Here is a 20111-nt window from a genome sequence, read left to right as displayed (position 1 = left end):
CTATATGGAAGAAGATATAGATCTCCCACCTGTTGGTTGGAACTCAGTGAGAGAAAGATAATGTTCGGAAATGTGCCCATATTGTAGTAAACATGCAACATTTTTCTATTTATTTGAATAATGAATAAATAATAAAGTTAATTTCACATTTCACTATTATGTCTTTTGCATTTATGTCTTTTATATTTTGCATGCATAGTGAAATTGCGATAAGCAAAGATTAGCTCATTGATCGTCTAAAGTTCAAACTGAAGATAAGTGGCATTATAAAGAACGTTTACATTGCAAAAAAGACAACTTACTTAAGAAGATAATCTAAATGAGTCCATAATCCCATAAAAGAATCAAAGCTAGCATTTGATTCAAATACTGAGAATGATTATTATGCCGTCTACAATTCCAATTGGTGAGATGGCTAGTCTTTTCTATCGGAGTAGTTGACTCCACGAGTAGAGACATAGGTGTATTCATTGGTAGAATGATACATTCGACTGGACCTAAGATGAATTAATTCTGAATCCGTTTGTGAATTAATTCACTTGTGACATTTATAGTGTGGTTTACCTAAATCCTGAGTTAGTCACTAACCATGCGTATGCAACTCATGTGCTTTTATATAAGTGGAGGCTTATGCTCTAAACATGATCGAGCCCATTATAATAGCTCGTTTTTTAGTGGTGTCAGAAATAGTGGTTTCGGGGCCATCAAATCTGACGAGTAAGTTCATAAATATTATTATTTAATATTTATGATTCAAACATGATTTTAAAATTTTATTTGATATAGTGATTTTTGTTATATAAGCGATTTATTAAGTTCAAGTGGTAAGACCCTAAGATCAAATGGTTTTATAAAATGAGGTATCAGGGCCTCATTTCTATAAACTGAGCCATAAATATTTTATAAATATATACAGAGTGTCATTAAGGTGGTATTAAAGTTTCATTGAAAAATTTTAACGTTTCAATGGTTAATTAATTAAAAAGGACTAAATTGTAAAAGATGTAAAATTTGATCACTATTTGATTTGAGTGATTAACTGGTTAATTGAATAAATGAAAAGGTACTTAAATGGTAATTAAACCATGGTCAAAGTTTCCAAGCGGTGCTGTTATGATTGAATCCACTAGCTTTTGGATTGTCTTTTAGTCCTAATTAGTTTAGGATTAAATTGTAAATGAGTTTAATTAGTTAGAACTTAATTTAATTGAAGGACCAATTATGAAATTAAACCTTCCTTTGATGGTAATTATGTCATATATTTATGTGATGGACAATTATAGTCATGAAATTGGTGTTTTATTTGTTTATTAACCAAGGTTAAAATGGTAATTTGATAAAATAAAATAAAATAAAATAAAATAAAGGTTAATTTGATATCATCTTTTTGGTTTCTTCTTCAACAACCGAAAACACCATGGTTGTTGAGATGAAGCTTTCGGTCATGTTTCATTTGATGCATATCAAGATCATGTGGAAAATTGAGGAAAATAGAAAATTATCAAAATGCCTTTGAACTTTGGTATTTCTGCAATTTAGCCAGGTAAGTTCGTATGAAAATTATTATGTATAATTTTGATTAAATTGAATCTTAATATATGATTTTATTGAAATGAATCAATATATATGTTATTATACAAGTGATCATATTGTGGGACGACGTAAATTTAACGACGTACGACGATTATTGAGCCCCGTCTGAACTTTAGGAATATATAGGATACAAATGACATGTCATTAGGGTTATAGTGTTTCGGTGCTAGTCCTGAACATCCTACTGGTGGCTGAGTTTCTGGCATGTGTTGCGGTTACTTGATAGCTTGTGTGAGCAGCACCGTGTAGCTACGTTCCAACCAAAAACTTGTGTGAGCGGACCCAGGTTACCATGTTTCAGATGCTGGTCTTGAATGTCCTACCGGTGGCTGAGGTCTGACATTAGTTGTGGATACTCAACAGCTTGTGTGAGCAGCATCGTATAGCTTACATCCCTTGTGTGAGCAGACCCATTTTACAACTCATGTGAGCTACGACGATATGTTTAGCACACTTTGTGTGAGCTTTCCCACGTACCCTGTATTATTCTAAGTGGTTCAATGAGTACGAAAAGGGATCAACTGGTAAGTGTTTCGATTGATTTCACTACAACAATTATAGAAAGGTATGATGTATTGATGATTCAAGTAAGAACATTCATGATTATGAAAAGTATGATTTAAGTGATTCTACATTTATGTCTTATGTGTTATGCAAATGAAGTGGAAAATCAAATGGTATGAATTAAGACATGAAACCATATGAATATCCTTGATATGTTGTCACATGGAAATTATGAAAGTTGAGATAGGTGACAATTTCTAATGGTTCATGTCGAGATCAATGGCTATATAGGTTATTTTGGCCTATGATTTATACCATGTATGCTAACATGTTTAGTGTGGATGCTTAGGCTTATGCCAAACTTGTGGGTTTGATTGATGTTTATGATTATGCTTGTACTATGCATATAAAATAGGTAAGAAAAGGGAATGATATGGTAAGTACGTAATTGGGATGTATTATGATGTTATATAAAGGTTTAATGAGATAAATTATGTATCCGTATGATAGTAAATTTCTTATGCTTTGAGTGAATCTATCGATGTCATGAATAAATACACTGAATTGAGAATTAAAAATGTTGTTGAGGCTTATGAAAAGTATTGGGAACAGAAAGGAAAGTAAGTAAATTGAGAGGTGTATAATTTTATAAAAAGGTTGATGGTTATACATTACGTTCCATAAAATCCTTTCATGTTATGAATTATAAATATGTGTGACATAAATGAATTTACTCACTTACGAGTTGGTAAATATGGTTTGGTAAATCTTAAGGCATTGGTATAGATTTAGATTTTACCTATAATGTTCATTATTGAAATGTAATATTATGCTTATGGTTTATACGAGCTTTCTAAGCATTCATTACTTATATGGTTTTCTTTCCTTTACTTTTTAGAATATCGGAAGCTCGATCGGGTTGAAAGCTCGTGGAAGATCTATCACACTTTCCAACGATTATATCGGTAGATTTTGATGTCCTGGTTAAGGTTATAATGACATGTATAGGTGGACTATGTCTAATGTTTAATTGATGAGTTTGGTATATATATGTCATTTTGGTTGATGATTATGACATGAAATGTTGCCTTGGATTTGAGGTACTTAAGGTACTATTGATAGCTTGTTGGTTGTGGTTAATATGGTCAAATTGGTGTATGTTTTGAAATGACCAAAATTGGTATGGTTGTTATGTATCAATTATGTCATGTTTTGGCATGAAAATAGGTTCAGTGATAAGTGGTTAAATATGCACATGTATAGGTGTTTTGGTTGATGTTTTAGCCATTATGTTTTGGCTTGTAGATTTGGTACTTTGAATGGTTGATATGTTGATATATGTATGTGGTCTTATGATGGAAGTTATATTGGTATGAAAAATGTAGTTGTCATATATGAATATTTATGCTAATTGTTAAATGGTAAATTTGGATGTGAATTTTATATGTGAACCAAATGGTAAGTTTTGGCTAAACTATGCATATGGTTATACATGTTTAATTGTTGTGATTGAGGTGCCTTTTGGGCATATTGGTTGTATGAACATATACTTTATTTGGATAGCTTGTTGGTGCATGGTTTGGTACACTTTGGGATGCTTGATTATATGTGGAAAATTAGTTGTAGGTGTATGCATGATTGGGTGAGAAAATTGGCTTGGAAATGACATATTTTTTCTCCACAAGACCAGAGCCGTGTGTGATACAATGCTATGTGACATGGTCGTGTGTCCCCTATAGGTTTCTAAAGGTTGCATTTCGAGAGTTACACGACCTGGCACATGGGCATATGGCTTGGCCGTGTGGCCCAAGTTAGAGAGTTACACAGGCTGAAACACGACCGTGTGTCCCTATTTCAAATGCCCACACGGCCTGAGACATTGGCATGTGTCTCTGCAGTGTGACCCTTGCAGTTTGAAAATTTCATCTTTTCTAAAAATATTCTAAATGTTTTTGATTTGTTTCTGAATGTGTTTTTCGGGCTCAATGGCTCATATAAGGGACAATATGTATGTTATGAATGGAATTTGTTATGATTGATGTTGTGAAGTAAATGATTTATATTTTTGATAGTTTTGAAATGTAAATTCTAGTAATGCTCTATAACCCTATTCCGGCAACAAATACGGGCTAAGAGTGTTACACCCATAGCCAGTATGTTGGGTACATGACTTGTGCATGGCATGGCTTTACTAGTAACAGTGGAATTCACAGCTCAATTAAAAAGTTAATGATATCATCTCATTAACATTGTGTGGATTGATAAATATGAAACGTGGCCATAGGTTGCTTGTTCTCGAACAAGCAATTTATCACAGTCATTTGTTGGCAGTGGTCATATTAATCATTAAGAAGACACAATGGTGACAATGAGATAAAATAGGATAGTATTGAGTGAACTGATTTAACTCAAAGGAATCAATGATATCGTATGAGGGTAACACATACTTGACTAGGTCATTGGACAAAACAATTGGATGAATTGCTTTCGTAAATAGTACATAATAAGGAGTTTTTAATCATGGTACTTTTTTTAGACTGACTCCATGATTAAGTAATTTCGAATTATCAGAACAATGCTTTTGGACATAATTGCAATCACTAGAGCCTACTTGTATATGTCCGATTGGTCCCTCCGCTAGCTCAACAAAAGCTTGATTAGATTGCATTTGAATCAGAACAAAATTCTACGACTTTGGGAATAATTTAATTGAGTCAATTTATTCGATGTAGAATTAAATTAGGTGGTCGTAAGAATTGTTCAACTGGAGAAATTGATTAAAGAATTTTCTTGAGAAATTAATTTAGAAAATCTAAGTGATTTTTGGTAAAATTAATTTTGATCAAGTAAAATTAAATTAATCAAATCAATTAAAATTAATATAATACTTTTAGAAGCTAATTTTCAAGTCAGACAATTGGCACAATGGGTAATTGAACTTGAAAATTGAACTTGACATCATAAATTGGGCCCAATAGCCCAAAATCAAGTCCAATACCCAAAAACTAGTTGAACCGGGCCCGATATGTAAAATCGGGTTAACGGTCCAACCAGTGGCTAGATTGGACACTTTGGCTCATCATTGATCGAGACTGAACCAGCAGCAGCTGAACTGGCTCGGGGTACCGTAAGGGTGTCGCACCTACATCACCAGACATGGTGGTATTGGTGGCTGCAACGATAGCGTCCCGGTAGCCGACGACGGTTGGTCATCGATGGTTGAATAGTGGAAGAGTTACACTCTTACTGGAATTCTACCAGAGATTTTGATTTCAGATTAATTATTCCAAAAATAATATTATTTTAATAGTTTAATATTAAATTAAATTTAATACTTATCTTAATAGTATTTTATTAATTTAATATTAGAGTGATTATCTTAATATTAAATTTAATTTAATGTTTACCTTGTAGATAAATGTTCTATTATTTTAATAAGATTTAATATTAAATTTAATCTAATATTTATCTTGACAAATATTATATTAATTTAATATTAAAGTGATTAAGTTTAACTATAGTTGAACTTTCCAAACTCTCCCTATATAAAGAGAGCCTTGGGTCATTATTTATATACAATTGAATTCAAGAGAAAGTTGTAGAGAGAAAATTCTTTGAAGAGATTATTCCAGAAAATTTCCAGAGATATTTTTCTGATTTACAACTTGACCCAAAATTTTAGAGAAATTACAAAATTACCCCATTGGTAATTTTCGTGAAAAATTTTTTGATTCGAAGCGAGCCCACACTCGGTAGACGTGAGCTTGAGGGTAGCAGAGAAGACTACTCGGTCGAAGCACTCATCCTAAATGAATTAAAAAGGTATAGTTTTGATTAAGTTTTTATTACTCTAGATATCACAGCCAAGATCTTGTTTTGAAAAAAAATTTAAAACTCTGGTTTTTCCCTAAATTTATTTTTCGCTGCGTTTTCCAACAATTGGTATCATGAGCCAGGTTGTGTTCTATCTATAAGTATGAATAAATAATCAAAATAAATTTCTCTTCTTCTTGAATGATTTCATTACATAGAAAGTGGCATTCTTTAGATCTTATACATGTTTTGAGTTATATATGGGAATAGATGAGATATTATATATTTGTTATATATTTTTTTTAAAATTCATAGAATTCTTGTGAGCTGAAAATGGACATAGGACTTAAATGTAATTTTTTCAAAAGGAATCCATGAGGAGGAAAAGATTCAATACGGTTGAAAACCAATGCCTAGTGGCGAAAACATTATGTAATTTTATTTTCTAGAAATAGAACAATGAAAACCTTGGATGGCAATTTTATTTTAATTATCTATCTCATTATATATTTATTTTATAATTTTTTATCATATTTATATTATGTAATGTTATAATTGTGATATATATATGAGATGATTCATAGTTGATCGATTAAAAATAATAAGTGTGGTAGTGAGAAAAATACATGTCTTGTATTGTTCTATTCACTTCTTTAGGTTATTTGATAAATGTGAGAAGTGTGGTTATGAGAAGGTGCATGTCTAGGATTGGCTATTTAGGAAAGTCTTGGTTTTTTAGCGGTCAAATTTGGCTCACCATTCTTTCTTGAGACCCTACCTGGTGTACGGTTTGCATTCACTTCTTCAGTTTTTCGCTTAAAAGAAAAACTGTGAAGAATCAAAATTGTTTGTTTTAAGATTGATTGATTCTTGTGAATGGATAAAATTTCCATATCATACTATGCATACATTGCAAACATGTCATTTAGATTAGGTAAGAATGCCACTAGGACTATTGTAAGATCATTCTTGAAATTTGGGATAAAAAAAACCTTTCATGTTTTTAAAATATTGAGTGGTAGAAGGTCTTGACCAAAACCTACGGCCTCTATTGATGGTCCCTAAGTGATAGCACGATAAGGTTTCGACCCGGTTCCTACCCTGGCTACACCATAAGGTAGAGTCTGTTATGTGGGTTCACTAGATGAGATTTCCTTTTAAGGACAACTAGTCATGCATGAATTTCAGAGAGATTGTCCCAAGATGACTCACAAATGAACATGTTCATGATGGGTGTTGAGTCAATGGTTACACACTCAAGATCATCTCTTATTAAATAGTTTCCCAAGAAATGATATTTAAGCTAGAGATGATGGTCAAATAATAAACGGTCGTTAGTTTGTGTGGAGTCTTGAGAATTAAGATTTACGAACTGATTGGATGTAATTCATGTTCTTACTAGTTAATCATGGGACCCCAAGGTAACATGGTTGATGGGTGTGAAAATGATCGTAGCAACAAAATTTTTTTTCAAGGTTTTAATACAAGACGCATGCACTATACTGCATTCTTTACTAAGAATAAATTAAATGGAGATAACTTTTGAGAATAGAAACAGAACTTGCCGATACTTCTCAAATGTGAGAAACACAAATTTGTTTTTGACAAAACGTGCCCTCTCGAAGCTCAGTCCAAAGCGAGAAATTGCTAAAGAGATTCTGACTCGATTGCTCGATGTTATATGTTAGCGAGAATGAGTAGTGTGTTGTAAAAGCAACACAAGAATTTATGTATTGCCAAAGAGGGCATGACAAATTTGGAAGATTTGCTCGGAGGCCAAGTCCCATAGGCTCGACAATTCTCTATTACAAATTTGATGAATTCACAACAGAAAATGACACTCTAGTCAAAGAACATATACTTAAGCTTATGGGATTCTTTGCGGAAGCGGAGGACAATAGGGCTAAACTAGATGTGAACAACCAAATTGAAATAAAGTGCAAATCCTTAACCAAGAGTTTCCTGGTTTTAGAGCCGCTTACAACTTAAGGAACAAGGCGCTTACCTTGACTCAGCTCATGAAGGAATTACAATCTTATGAGTTGATGCTAAATAGTGGTAAGTTGGTCCAGGAGAAACTTGAGACAAACTTAGCTATGGGCCCCTCGTCCTCTAGAGGGAAATAGAAAGCTAAGGGAAAAAACTAAGTCTTCAATTCCACCTTGTGTAGATGTTGCGTGTAAATATGTAATGCAAATGTGCAAGTCTACACAACGATTCAAGTAATATAATGATGAGTGAGTATCGTCTCCACAATGATCAAAAATTGATTACATTTGGTAAAGTTTTACTGTAGATTTAACTGCAAAAGAAACAAAGTATAAATTGATGAAGGGAATTAATGAATGAACTAATAATAACAATTATAACTTAAAAATGACAAAGCAATCTAAATGTCTTGGCAATTCACTAAGAATAAGTAGATAGTACTTCTGCTGTTGAATGATAAAGGTTGGAATTACTCAGGGAATATTTTCATAACATAATAATGTCATGGCAAAATTTTGACTAACTACTACCAAGAAAATTACTACTGCAGTCTACTTCTTTCGAAAGTCAGACTTTAGTTATTATCCTGAATTTGTATATGTCTACAAGACTCACAAATCATAACCACACTAACGTCCTTAAGCTATACAAATCGTAACTTCTATGTCTAGAGTGCTACAATTATTCTTTCGAATACTCACCTGTATCAATCGATTAATAATTTTATGTATTAATTCTTTCAGATTCAAATCCATCTAAGAACATAACATACAGTGAACTATGTCTAAAGCTTGCATGCATGCATTCCAAATAAGCATAAATCGCTGAAACAATAATTTTAATCAAAATCATATCATGGGCATTACAGATAATTCAATATTCACCTACATAATTCCAACCCAAAGATAATTAGCTTATGGGTTGGGTAATGAAATCCAAAATTAAATCATTCATCAACATTCTTCAAGTTTTACGAATCATAAAAATTAAAACCAAGAAAAATAGAACAAAGGTAGAACTGTAGGAAGTTTTCACTACACTCTAGCTTTTCAAGACTTTTCGCAAAACCCAGTGCAGATTTCTCTTCCCTTTTTTCGTGATTGTAATCTCCTCTTTTTAGCTGCTACCCTCTTATTCTCTTCTAAATTTTCTATGTAGTTTCTGCACAGGATTCTGTTGCAGTGAGAGGAATCACTCTTTTTCTTTTCTTTTATCCTTATAATCTTTATGTGCTTCTTCTCTTCTCTCTCCTCCTTTTATAGGGTAGATATGTCTCTCTCACCACATATATTTTTCTCCTCTTTTTCAGAGTGATTTATCTGGTACACATATAGCTAGCTGAAAGTGACGTGGATTGAGTGATGCATCATCTTCCTAGAATTTCCATGACATTTCTATTGGCAATCTATCTCACCATTTACCATGGCAATGTTTCACCTCTTTCGTTCTATTTTCCTCTTCTTGCCTCTTCCATCCTACCCGCACCTACTACCAAAGACTATCAAATCTCTTTCCTATAATTAAAAGTAACATAAATTTACGGTTAAAACAAAATCCAAGATTTAGTATGTAATGATCTAGTAATAAGTCTAAGATACAAACATGTTTTCTTAATTACAAGCAAATACTTCAGTTTAGAAGTCTGAAATATAACTCTTTTCAAGAGTTATGACACCCCTAAACTTGAATTATTGCTTGTCTCCAAGTAAATATGTATGAGATTGCATGAATGCAGGTATGCATGAGTTTGCCAAAACATTACAATTACCAAATACATCACTGGACTATCTGAAATATATTTTATACCTCTATTCTTAGCAATCTTGTATTTAGAAAATTGGTTCAAATTTTGTAGGAATGTTTAGCAAGTGAGGTGTAGAAAATATTACCAAAAGAAATAAAAAAAATCCTAAAAGTTTCATACAATTCTGATTATGGCAAGCATCTCTTCACATACTTAGTATAACTATCCTCTAAAGTCAGTTTCTCTATTTACAACAAATTCTATTCTCTGCATATTAAAAAAATTCTAAGGAATTCATCTTGTTGCATGATTTTTGTACTTAACAACCTCAATAAAGCAAACACTAGATTGTCAGATATTAGATCATGCCACAATTTGAATGGAATTCACTCATGAAGCTCATGCTTTTTACTTAAAAGATGAATGGAGCAAACAACTACCTCCTTAACTACTCAACCTAACACTACAGTGGAGTGTCCCTACTTTTTTTTTAATCACTCTTATTTGAAACTGTTTTTCTAATCAAAAATTTAATGGAGTAGACAAAAAATTACTGACCTACTCAATAGATCCCAAATAATAGAGTGTTCAATGTATTTTACCATGATAAACATTATTTGTTACTGTCAGCTTACTGAATTTAGGTTCAAGAAATACTAAGTGTATTAAAAGAAACCGACTATAAACTAATTGCACTTATAAGTAAGTTATTCTACTCTTAAGAATCAATTTCAAATAGCTATACTAAGCTAAACAGACCTAATTACTCGAACAATTTTCTAAATTTATCAAAGAGTTATTATCCTCATCGAATATCATAGAAAAAATATACTTAGCAAAGTCTAGCAATTATTTGGCAATTGTATGTCATGGCAAAATAAATGAAAAAACAACAAATATGAACATACATATCTAATGCAACCTATATGCACAACACACCCCCAAACCTAAGGGATGCATTGTCCTCAATGCATAAAAAAATGAAAAAAGTCAGAAAACAAAACACATATTTACAAATATGGAAATGCAATGACAAACAAAAATGAATGCATGAATGAATGAGAAATAAAAGCTTGGACAGAATATTTGTTACTCTTAATTTGGTTTGGTTGACTTCTTGGCTGCACGTTTGTAACACTGCTGGCTCTCTGTCTCACCACTATTAGCTTGAACTACTTTTCCCACAGTTGTCTTGTAACGCTTCTTTTTAAGCTTATTAATATGCACCTTTTCTTCATCATCAGAATTTGATTTCGTGATTTCATCAATCAGTTGATGAACTACATGTTCTTGTCTGGTCATAGGTGCTTTCGATCTTAATGTGGTGGCAGTGGTAGGTGGTGTAGAAGTATGTTGTCGCTCATCTTCCTCTTTGTCAGACTCGATATGTACAGATTCAGTTTATTGTTCCCCTCCCTCTTTTTCTGTTGTGGTAGGTTCTTCATCATCTAGTTCTAACAACAGTTTCTTCAGAAAAATAGGGAATACGGGCATGGGAAAAGTAAAGTTATTTTAAAGGGGCTTCTTAATGGCTTTTTCCCTTCTTATAACATAGCCCTAGAATATTGCCATTAATTGTTGAGCTTTGCCAAGATCAATGGCCATCATATTTTACTTTTTTTCCAATTTCTGTTGCTGCAAGACCTCTAGAGTCTCGACCACCTTCTGCTCAAATGCATTCTTAGATGTTGATGGAGCAGCAGCATTGGGCCTGGTAAAACTCCTTTACTAATTTAGGGAAAAAAATGTCAGGATAGAGAAAGAAAATCTACCATCCATGTTGCTCCACGACTGAGGAAATGGCTTCAATATATCCCATAAAAGGGGCATCCTAAGAAAAGAATCCTTTTTCCAGGCACAGAGGGCGCTTGGAGATGTTGTTATGGTATTTGGTTTCTATTGTATTACTGAAGAATGTACACGGCTATGCAGCAGTAGAAGTAAATGGTGCTTGACGACCCATTGAAAAGAAGATGGTAACTATAAGGGTGAAACAAAATGAGACCTTTAAAAGTTTTGGATGAAAACAGAGAGCAAAATAACATAGAAATAAATTGAAGGTAATAGTGAAGAGGAAACTGAACCGGCTAGGGTGATAAGATTGGGCCTTAATCATGGTTTGGCATAAGTAATAGTAAATATTTAAGCAAGAAAAAGGAAATACTAAGTAAATTTATTAAACTAAAAAGTGGCTAATAGAATGAGTGGGTTAATGCCTACAAACCTAGGCCGCAACGTACCTGCAACAAAAAGAAAATAAAAGTTGAATAAATTTATTGATTCAACTAAAACAAAGAAATTAAAAATAAAATAATTGAATAAACAGTGCAGGAGAGAAATATTAATTAGTTTAAAAATTATGGAAGTTTTATCACGAATTCTAGAAGCTCCAAAGTAATGCTTTAACTGTTGGCCATTGACTTTGAAAGTAGACCCATTTTGTTCGTCTTTGACATCTACCGCTCCATGAGGATATACCTGAACAACTTCGAATGGACCCGACCACCGAGACTTTAATTTTCCAAGAAACAATTGAAGCTTGGAATTGAAAAGCAAGACTTGTTGTTCAGGAACAAAATATCGTGGCAAAATTTTGTTGTCATGCCATTATTTGGTCTTTGCTTTATACAGCTTGGCATTTTCATAGGCTTGAGTTCAAAATTTTTCTTTCTCATTCAGCTTCAATAAACGATTATTTCCAGCATATTTCCAATCCATATGCAGTTTCTTGATAGCCCAAAATGTCTTGTGTTCCAGTTCAACAGGCAAGTTGCATGGTTTACCATAAACAAGCTAGAAAGGTGACATAGCCAATGGTGTATTAAAAGTTGTTCGATATTCCCATAAAGCTTCATCCAGTCTTACTGACCAATCTTTTTAGTTGGGATTGACTACGTTCTCCAGAATTTGTTTAATCTCTCTATTAGAGATTTCTGCTTGTCCATTCATTTGAGGATGATATTCCGTGGCAATTTTATGTCACACCCCATATCTGTTAAGAGCATTGGCAACTAACTTGCAATCAAAGTGTAAACCTTCATCACTGATTAAAGTATGAGAGGTCCCAAACCGCATAAAAATATTTTTATGAAGAAATTTCAGTACCGATTTGGCATCATTTGCTAGTAGAGCAGCAACTTCAACCCACTTGGAGATGTAATCAACATCGACTAGTATAAATATATTGCCCCAAGAGGGTGGAAATGGCCCCATAGAATCAATTCCCCAAACATCAAATAGTTCCACTTCTAAAATATTTTGCACGGGCATTTCATATCTCCAGGATAGATTTCCAGTTCTTTGATAGTGATCATAGACTTTATAGAATTCATGAGCCTCTTTAAACATGCTCAGCTAATAAAAACCAAATTAGAGAACTTTTGCAGCAGTTTGTATATCCCCCAAAGTGGCTTCCATACGGTGTTGAATGACAGTGGTGCAGAACACTCTAAATCAATCTCAGTAGTACTACTTAACATTGTGGAGGAATTTCCTTCTTCCTTGACTAGAGAGCTTGGGTGGCAGCAATCCACTGACCAAAAAATTAAAAACATCAGCATACCATGGTAACGCCATGGCAACCAGCAACTGCTGATTAGGGAATTCATCTTTAATCGTATGACTATCACCATCTTCATTCCTTACTTCCAAGCAAGATAAATGATCAACCACTTGATTTTCTGTTCCCTACCTATCTCTAATCTCTAGATCAAATTCCTGCAGCAATAATATCCATCGAATTAATCTGGGTTTGGCATCTTTCTTGGTCACCAAGTACTTAATAGTAGAGTGGTCCGTATACACTGTGACTTTAGTGCCCACGAGATAAGCTCTGAATTTTTCAAAGGAAAATACTATAGTTAACAACTCCTTCTTAATGGTAGTGTAATTTAGCTGTGAATCTATCAACGTACAACTGGCATAGTATATAGCATGAAATACCTTGGACTTTCTTTTTCCTAAGACTGCTCATACGGCAAAGTCATTTGCATCACACATCAGTTTGAATGGTAAAGCCCAGTCTAGTGCAGTGGCTATTGGTGTTGTGATCAATCGCTTCTTCAATTCCTCAAATGCTTGTAAGCATGGCCCATCAAAATTAAAATATTTGTTTTGTTCCAATAATGTGCAAAGAGGGATTGGATATTTTGGAAATCAACAATAGAATCCTGCGTGACCGAGGAAGATTCGGTTACCTTTTACTGAAGTAGGTGGTGGCAATTTCTCAATAAACTCAATTTTTTCTTCCCCAACGGCAATTCTTTGCTGTGGAATCTTATGTCTCAGAACCATACCTTCACAGACCATGAAGTGGCATTTTTCCCAATTTAGCATAAGATTGTTTTCTTGACATCGACAAATAACTAACTCCAGATTTTGCAAACAGTCTTCAAATGTATTGCCAAACACCAAAAAATCATCCATAAAGATTTCTATGAATTTCTCTACCATGTCTGAAAATATTGCCGTCATGCAATATTGAAAAGTTATAGGAGCATGTGAATGTGGTCTTCTCTTAATCAGCAGAAGCTATGGCAATCTGATTTTACCCTGAGTATCCATCAAGAAAGCAGTAGAAGGCTTTCCTCGCTAGTTTATCTAACATTTGATCGATAAATGGCAGAGGGGAACGGTCTTTCCTTGTTGCTTTGTTAGTTTTCGATAATCCATACAAACCCTTCCTCTCGTAATAGTACAAGTGGGAATAAGTTCGTTGCTATCATTGCTTACCACAGTGACACCTCCTTTTTAGGTACACACTGAATAGGGCTCACCCAAGAACTATTAGAAATTGGGTATATGATTTCAGCATCCAATCATTTGATAATCTCTTTTTTTCACAACTTCTTTCACGATGAGATTTAGTCTCCCCTGTTGCTCAATAGATTATCCATGCCAATCCTCCAGTATTATCTTGTGCATGCAAATTGTTGGACTAATTCCCTTGATATCTGCAATTGACCACCCCAAGGCTTTCTTAGATTTCCTTAAAACTTTCAATAATTGAGCCTTTTGATTTGTTGTTAACTCAGCAAAGATACCTGCTGGCAATATGTTGTTATCTTCCAGCTATGAATACTTCAAATGTACTGGAAAAGGCTTCAATTCCAGCCTAGGAGGGTCTTCTATGGATGGTTGATGAGGTTTAAAAGAATGATCAGAAAAATTTAATGATTCGAAACTTCTCTTTGATCCATTTCAAATTTGCTGAACTTCCATCAGTTTATCAAGATCTTAATCATGTCTACATCAATTAACTCACATACATTTGCATCATTTTATGAATTGTTAGAACAAAAATCTTCATTTATTTCTTGCACTGTTGTATCAATAATCTCAATAGCATGGCATTCATCATCAGTATCTGCACACTTTATAGCATCAAAGACATTAAAAGTTTTAATCATTAACTCTCATAATTAATTCACCTTTTTGGGCAGCAATTAATGTTCTACCTGTTGCTAATAAAGGTCTCCCAAGTATGATTGGTACATCTTTATTAGCCTCACATTCCAGAATAATTAAATTTGCTGGAAAAATAAATTTGTCAACTCTTACCAACACGTCTTCGATTTTACCTTCTGGATGTGCATAGGATCTATCTGCTAACTATAGTGTGATAGTTGTGGGTCTCACCTTTCTTATTCCAAGCTTCCTGAAAATAGACATAGGCATTAGATTTATGCTTGCACCCAAATTAGATAATATTTTGCCTACATAATGATTGCCAATAGAGCAAGGTATAGTAAAACTCTCTAGATCCTTCAATTTTGGTGGCAATTTGTTTCTGAGCATTACTATGCACACTTCAGTGAGAGCAATAGTTTTAAATTCCCCTAACCTTCGCTTCTTTGATAAAATATCTTTCATGAACTTCACGTAGTTAGGCATTTTTTCCAATGATTCCACAAATGGTATATTAATATATAATTGTTTCAAGACCTCTAGAAATTTCTTGAATTGAACATCTTGCTTGGATTTTTGTAACCATTGAGGAAAAAGTGACGGTGGCCTTCCTTCCATTTCAGTAAATTGTTTTGTCATGGAATTTTTATCAACAATACAAGTTGCATCTGCTTCAGCATTTTTCTGGTTGCTCATTTCCTTTGTAGCTTGATCCTTTAGTAACTATGAATTCTTTTTCATTTGCAAAATTTGAAATTCCTTCTCCAATAATGGTGTCATTCACAACTCTAGTAGCTGAGTACAACTTCGAAGTGTAATGGCTTTGCACTGTTCCTTCCCTTGGGATCAAGAACTCTAAGTGTCACTCAACAATGCTCCTTGCTATCTAGAATTCAATGCAGTGGCAATTTGCCCTATTTTATTTTCCAAAGCTCTTAAAGATACAGTTTGGATCTGAATAATAACATAATTCTTGGCCATATACTCTTTCAATAAAGCTTCCATAGATGAAGAACTTGAAGGTGAATTTTGCTGGGCATTTTCTCGTGGATTGTACCCAGGTGGTACACTCACAGCATTCTGTCAAATGGCATTATTGGTAGTTCCCATCCCTTGATTACTCCAACTAAAATTAGGATGTTGTTTCCACCCCGGATTGAGGCTGGGTTCGATGGGCATTCATAAAAAAATGTGATCTTCTCACAGTAAACAAATGCTAACTCTGTTTTAATGGCATTTTTAGTGTTTTAATCATATTTGTTAAAGATGATACCAGAGCTATTAGAGATGTAATTGCATCAAGCTCCATTTCTCCTGCAACTCTTCTACCAGTTCCAACTGTGGTAGTGGGGTATTGATAATCATTATTTGTTATCCTTTCCAGAATTTCATAAGCCTTGTTGTATGATTTATCGAGTATAGTCCCATTGGCAGATGCGTCGACAACTATTCTTGTATAAGCATCCAATCCATTGTAAAACATTTTCGTTTGTGTCTAATGCTGGAAACCATGCATTGGGCATTTTCTCAGTAGCTCCTTGAATCGCTCTCATGCTTCATATAATTTTTTATCCTCTAATTGCCTAAATGATGTAATACCATTCCTCAACTTGGCATTCATATTAGAAGGATTATATATTAGTAGAAGCCTCTGACATAGTTTATTCCATGATGCCATCGTACCTGACTACAATGCATTTAATCATGCTCTAACACAATCTCGTAATGAATAAGGGAATAACTTCAGTCGCAGGGCATCTTTAGGAACACCTTGCTGCTTGAATGAATCGCAGACTTCCAAAAAAAATTCGTAAGTGGAGTCGTGGATCTATCATAGGCAATCCACTGAACTGCCCTACAATTTGCAACATTTGAAGCATCACTGGCTTTAATTCAAATTTTTTAGCTTGAATGTGTGGCCTAACAAGTCTTGGATTCAGATCATCTAAAATTGGCACTACATGTTCTCTGATGGGTCTGTCTCTGTCATTTACAATTTGAGGAATATTAGCATCCCTTCCATTCTGAGGTACTGAATCTTCTCTACTTGGATCATTTATAATTCTTTCCATTTCTCGCAAGTCTTTTCTCCTTCGCCTTAAGGTTCTCTCAATCTTGGGATCAAAATTGTACTTTGTATTCTCCAAAATATTTCTATGCATGCACTAGCATAGACCTAAAAAAGAAAATTCGAAACAACTAATTAAACTAAACTAACAGATATTAATAAACTAATTTTCACCAATGTTTTGATCCCCAGCAACGACGCCAAAAACTTGTTGCATGTAAATATGTAGTGCAAATGTGCAAGTTTACACTCGATTCAAGTAATATAATGATGAGTGAGTATCATCTCCACAAGGATCGGAAATTGATTACAATTGGTAAAGTTTATTGTAGATTTAACTAATTAAACTGTGCAAAAGAAACAAAGTATAAATTGATGAAGGGAATTAATGAATGAACTAATAATACCAATTATAATTAAAAAAATGACAAAGCAATCTATATGTCGTGGCAATTCACAAAGAATAAATAGAGTATATATCTGTTGTTGAATCATAAAAGTTGGAATTACACAGGGAATATTTTCATAACATAATAATGCCATGACAAAATTTTAACTAACTACTGCCCAGAGAATTACTGCTACAATCTACTTCTTTCAAAAGCTAGACTTTAGTTATTACCTAAGTTTATGTATGTCTACAAGACTCACAAATGATAACCACACTAACTTTCTTCACCTGTACAGGTCACAAAATTTTCCATGCAATTTCTCCACAGGATTCTGTTGAAGAGAGAGGAACCGCTCTCCTTATTTTCTTTTCTCCTCACAATCTGTGTGTCCTTCTTCTCTTCTCTCTCCTCCTTTTATAGGATAGATATGTCCCTTTCAGCACACATATTTTGCTCCATTTTTTCAGGGTGATTTATCTGGTACATGTATAGTTGGCTAAGAGTGACGTAGATTGAGTGCTGCATCATCTTCTTGGAATTACCATGACATTTTTTTGGCAATCTATCCCACTATTTGCCATGGTAATGTTTCAACTCCTTCATTCGCTTTTCCTCTTCTTGCCTCTTTTATCTTACCTGCACCTACTACCAAAGACTTCCATACCTCTTTCCAACAATTAAAAGTAACATAAACTTACAGTTAAAACAAAAACCAAGCTTTAACATGTAATGCTCTAGTAATAAGTCTAAGATGCAAAAATATTTTCTTAATTACAAGAAAATACTTTAGTTTAGAAACCTAAAATATAACTCTTTTCAAGAGTTATCGATGGATAAAAAGAAGGCTAAGAAGTCAAAAGATCCTAAAAAGATCAAATGTTCAAGAAAGGGAATTTCAAATCAAACTGTAAGGAGTATTTGGATTACCTAGCCGAAAAAGGAAAATGTATGGAACACTTTGTGGTTGAAGCTTGCTTAGTGGAAGAATCAATTGACAATTGGGTTCTTGATTCTGGAGCCACTAAACATGCGTGTGTTTCTTTACAAGGGTTCAGTGAAACAAGAAGTATGCGTGACAGGAGTTTCTCATTGCAGACCAGAGATGAGGGCTATGTTTTAGCCGAAGCAGTGGGAGAAGTTATTTTACACTTCGATTATTTTAAAAAGATTGTTTTAAAGAATGTGTTTTATGTACATCATTCTAAGAGGAATTTAATTTTTGTAGCATGTTTATTTTATGACAGTTATACTGTGACATTTAATAAAGGGATTGCTATTCACAGAAATCATTTTTTAATCTGTAATGGATGGATGGAAAATAATCTCTACTTTATCAAACCAAATAACTACTCGATTCTTCAAACTAAAATAGTGAATGAAAAGCTTAAAATTTCTAACTCTAATGATAGGTACCTATGGCATTTAAGACTTGGTCATATTAACCAATAAAGAATCACTAGACTCGTGAAAGATGATCCCTTAAGTATGCTTTAAGAAGTTACTCTTCCACAAAGTGAATCTTGCTTAAAAGGTAAAATGACTAAGAGGTCTTTTAATGCGAAAGGTACAAGGGCCAACTAACCTTTAAAACTTGTGTACACTGATGTATGTGGTCCTATGAGCATCAGTTCCCAAGGAAGTTACAATTATTACGTGACTTTTATCGATGACTATTCTTTATATGGATATATGCATCTAATGCACCACAAAATCGAAACCTTTGATAAATTTTGAGAGTTTCGTGTAGAAGTGAAAAAGCAATTAGATTTATCCATAAAGAATCTTCGGTCTGATCGAGGTGGAGAATATTTGTTCGATCAGTTCTTAGGATACCTCATAAAGAATGGGATTTTATCCCAATTGGCTACGTCAAACACTCCACAACAGAATGGCATAGCTAAGAGAAGGAATAGAACCTTGCTTGACATGGTTCGTTCAATGTTAAACTATTCACAACCTCCTACTTTTTTCTAGGGATATGCAATACAAACGAATTGTTATATTTTGAATGATATGTCAACCAAGTCTTCTTGTAAGACACCTTATGAACTGTGTCATGGAAAGAAACCCGCTCTAAATCACTTTAGAATATAGGGTTGTCCAGCACATGTTCTAGATAAGAATGCCACTAAGTTGGATACACAGACATGTTCTAGATAAGAATGCCACTAAGTTGGATACACAGACAGAATTGTGCATCTTTGTAAGATATCCAAAAGGAACAAAAGGAGGATTATTCTACAATATGAAAGATAATACGATTAAATTTTCTACTCAAGCTACTTTCCTCGAGGAAAGCTACATGGATAACTTTTAGCCTCGAAGTAAAGTGGTACTTGAGTAACTCTCGGGAGTGGTAGAACAATCACCGGTTCAATTCTCGAGAAAATTATAGAAAAATAATCAACAACATAGGGGAATCCATTGTAGTGGGAGAGTTTCTAAGAAACCAGACTTCTTCATCTATGATGGTATTATTTATAATACAGAAGCCAATCATGAGGATGATGATCCATTCACTTACGATGAGGCTATGCAGGACGTTGATTCTAAGCTCTGGAAACAAGCCATGGATGCCGAGATGGATTCTATGAAATCCAAT

At 33.8% G+C, this 20111-nt stretch overlaps 1 non-coding gene across 1 annotated transcript; it reads left to right on the top strand.

The window, feature by feature from the left end:
* The first annotated feature begins 16554 nt into the window (after positions 1 to 16554).
* LOC121218867 (small nucleolar RNA R71) lies at positions 16555 to 16661 on the top strand. Its single transcript, XR_005915347.1, has one exon. It is a non-coding gene; the product is annotated as a small nucleolar RNA R71 (small nucleolar RNA).
* Positions 16662 to 20111: the final 3450 nt, after the last annotated feature.

Source organism: Gossypium hirsutum, chromosome D06 (genome assembly GCF_007990345.1).
Source record: "Gossypium hirsutum isolate 1008001.06 chromosome D06, Gossypium_hirsutum_v2.1, whole genome shotgun sequence".
In the NCBI taxonomy this organism is placed as follows: Eukaryota; Viridiplantae; Streptophyta; class Magnoliopsida; order Malvales; family Malvaceae; genus Gossypium; species Gossypium hirsutum.
The sequence above is the reverse complement of the archived record's forward strand: the minus strand, read 5'-3'. Positions and strand labels throughout refer to the sequence as shown.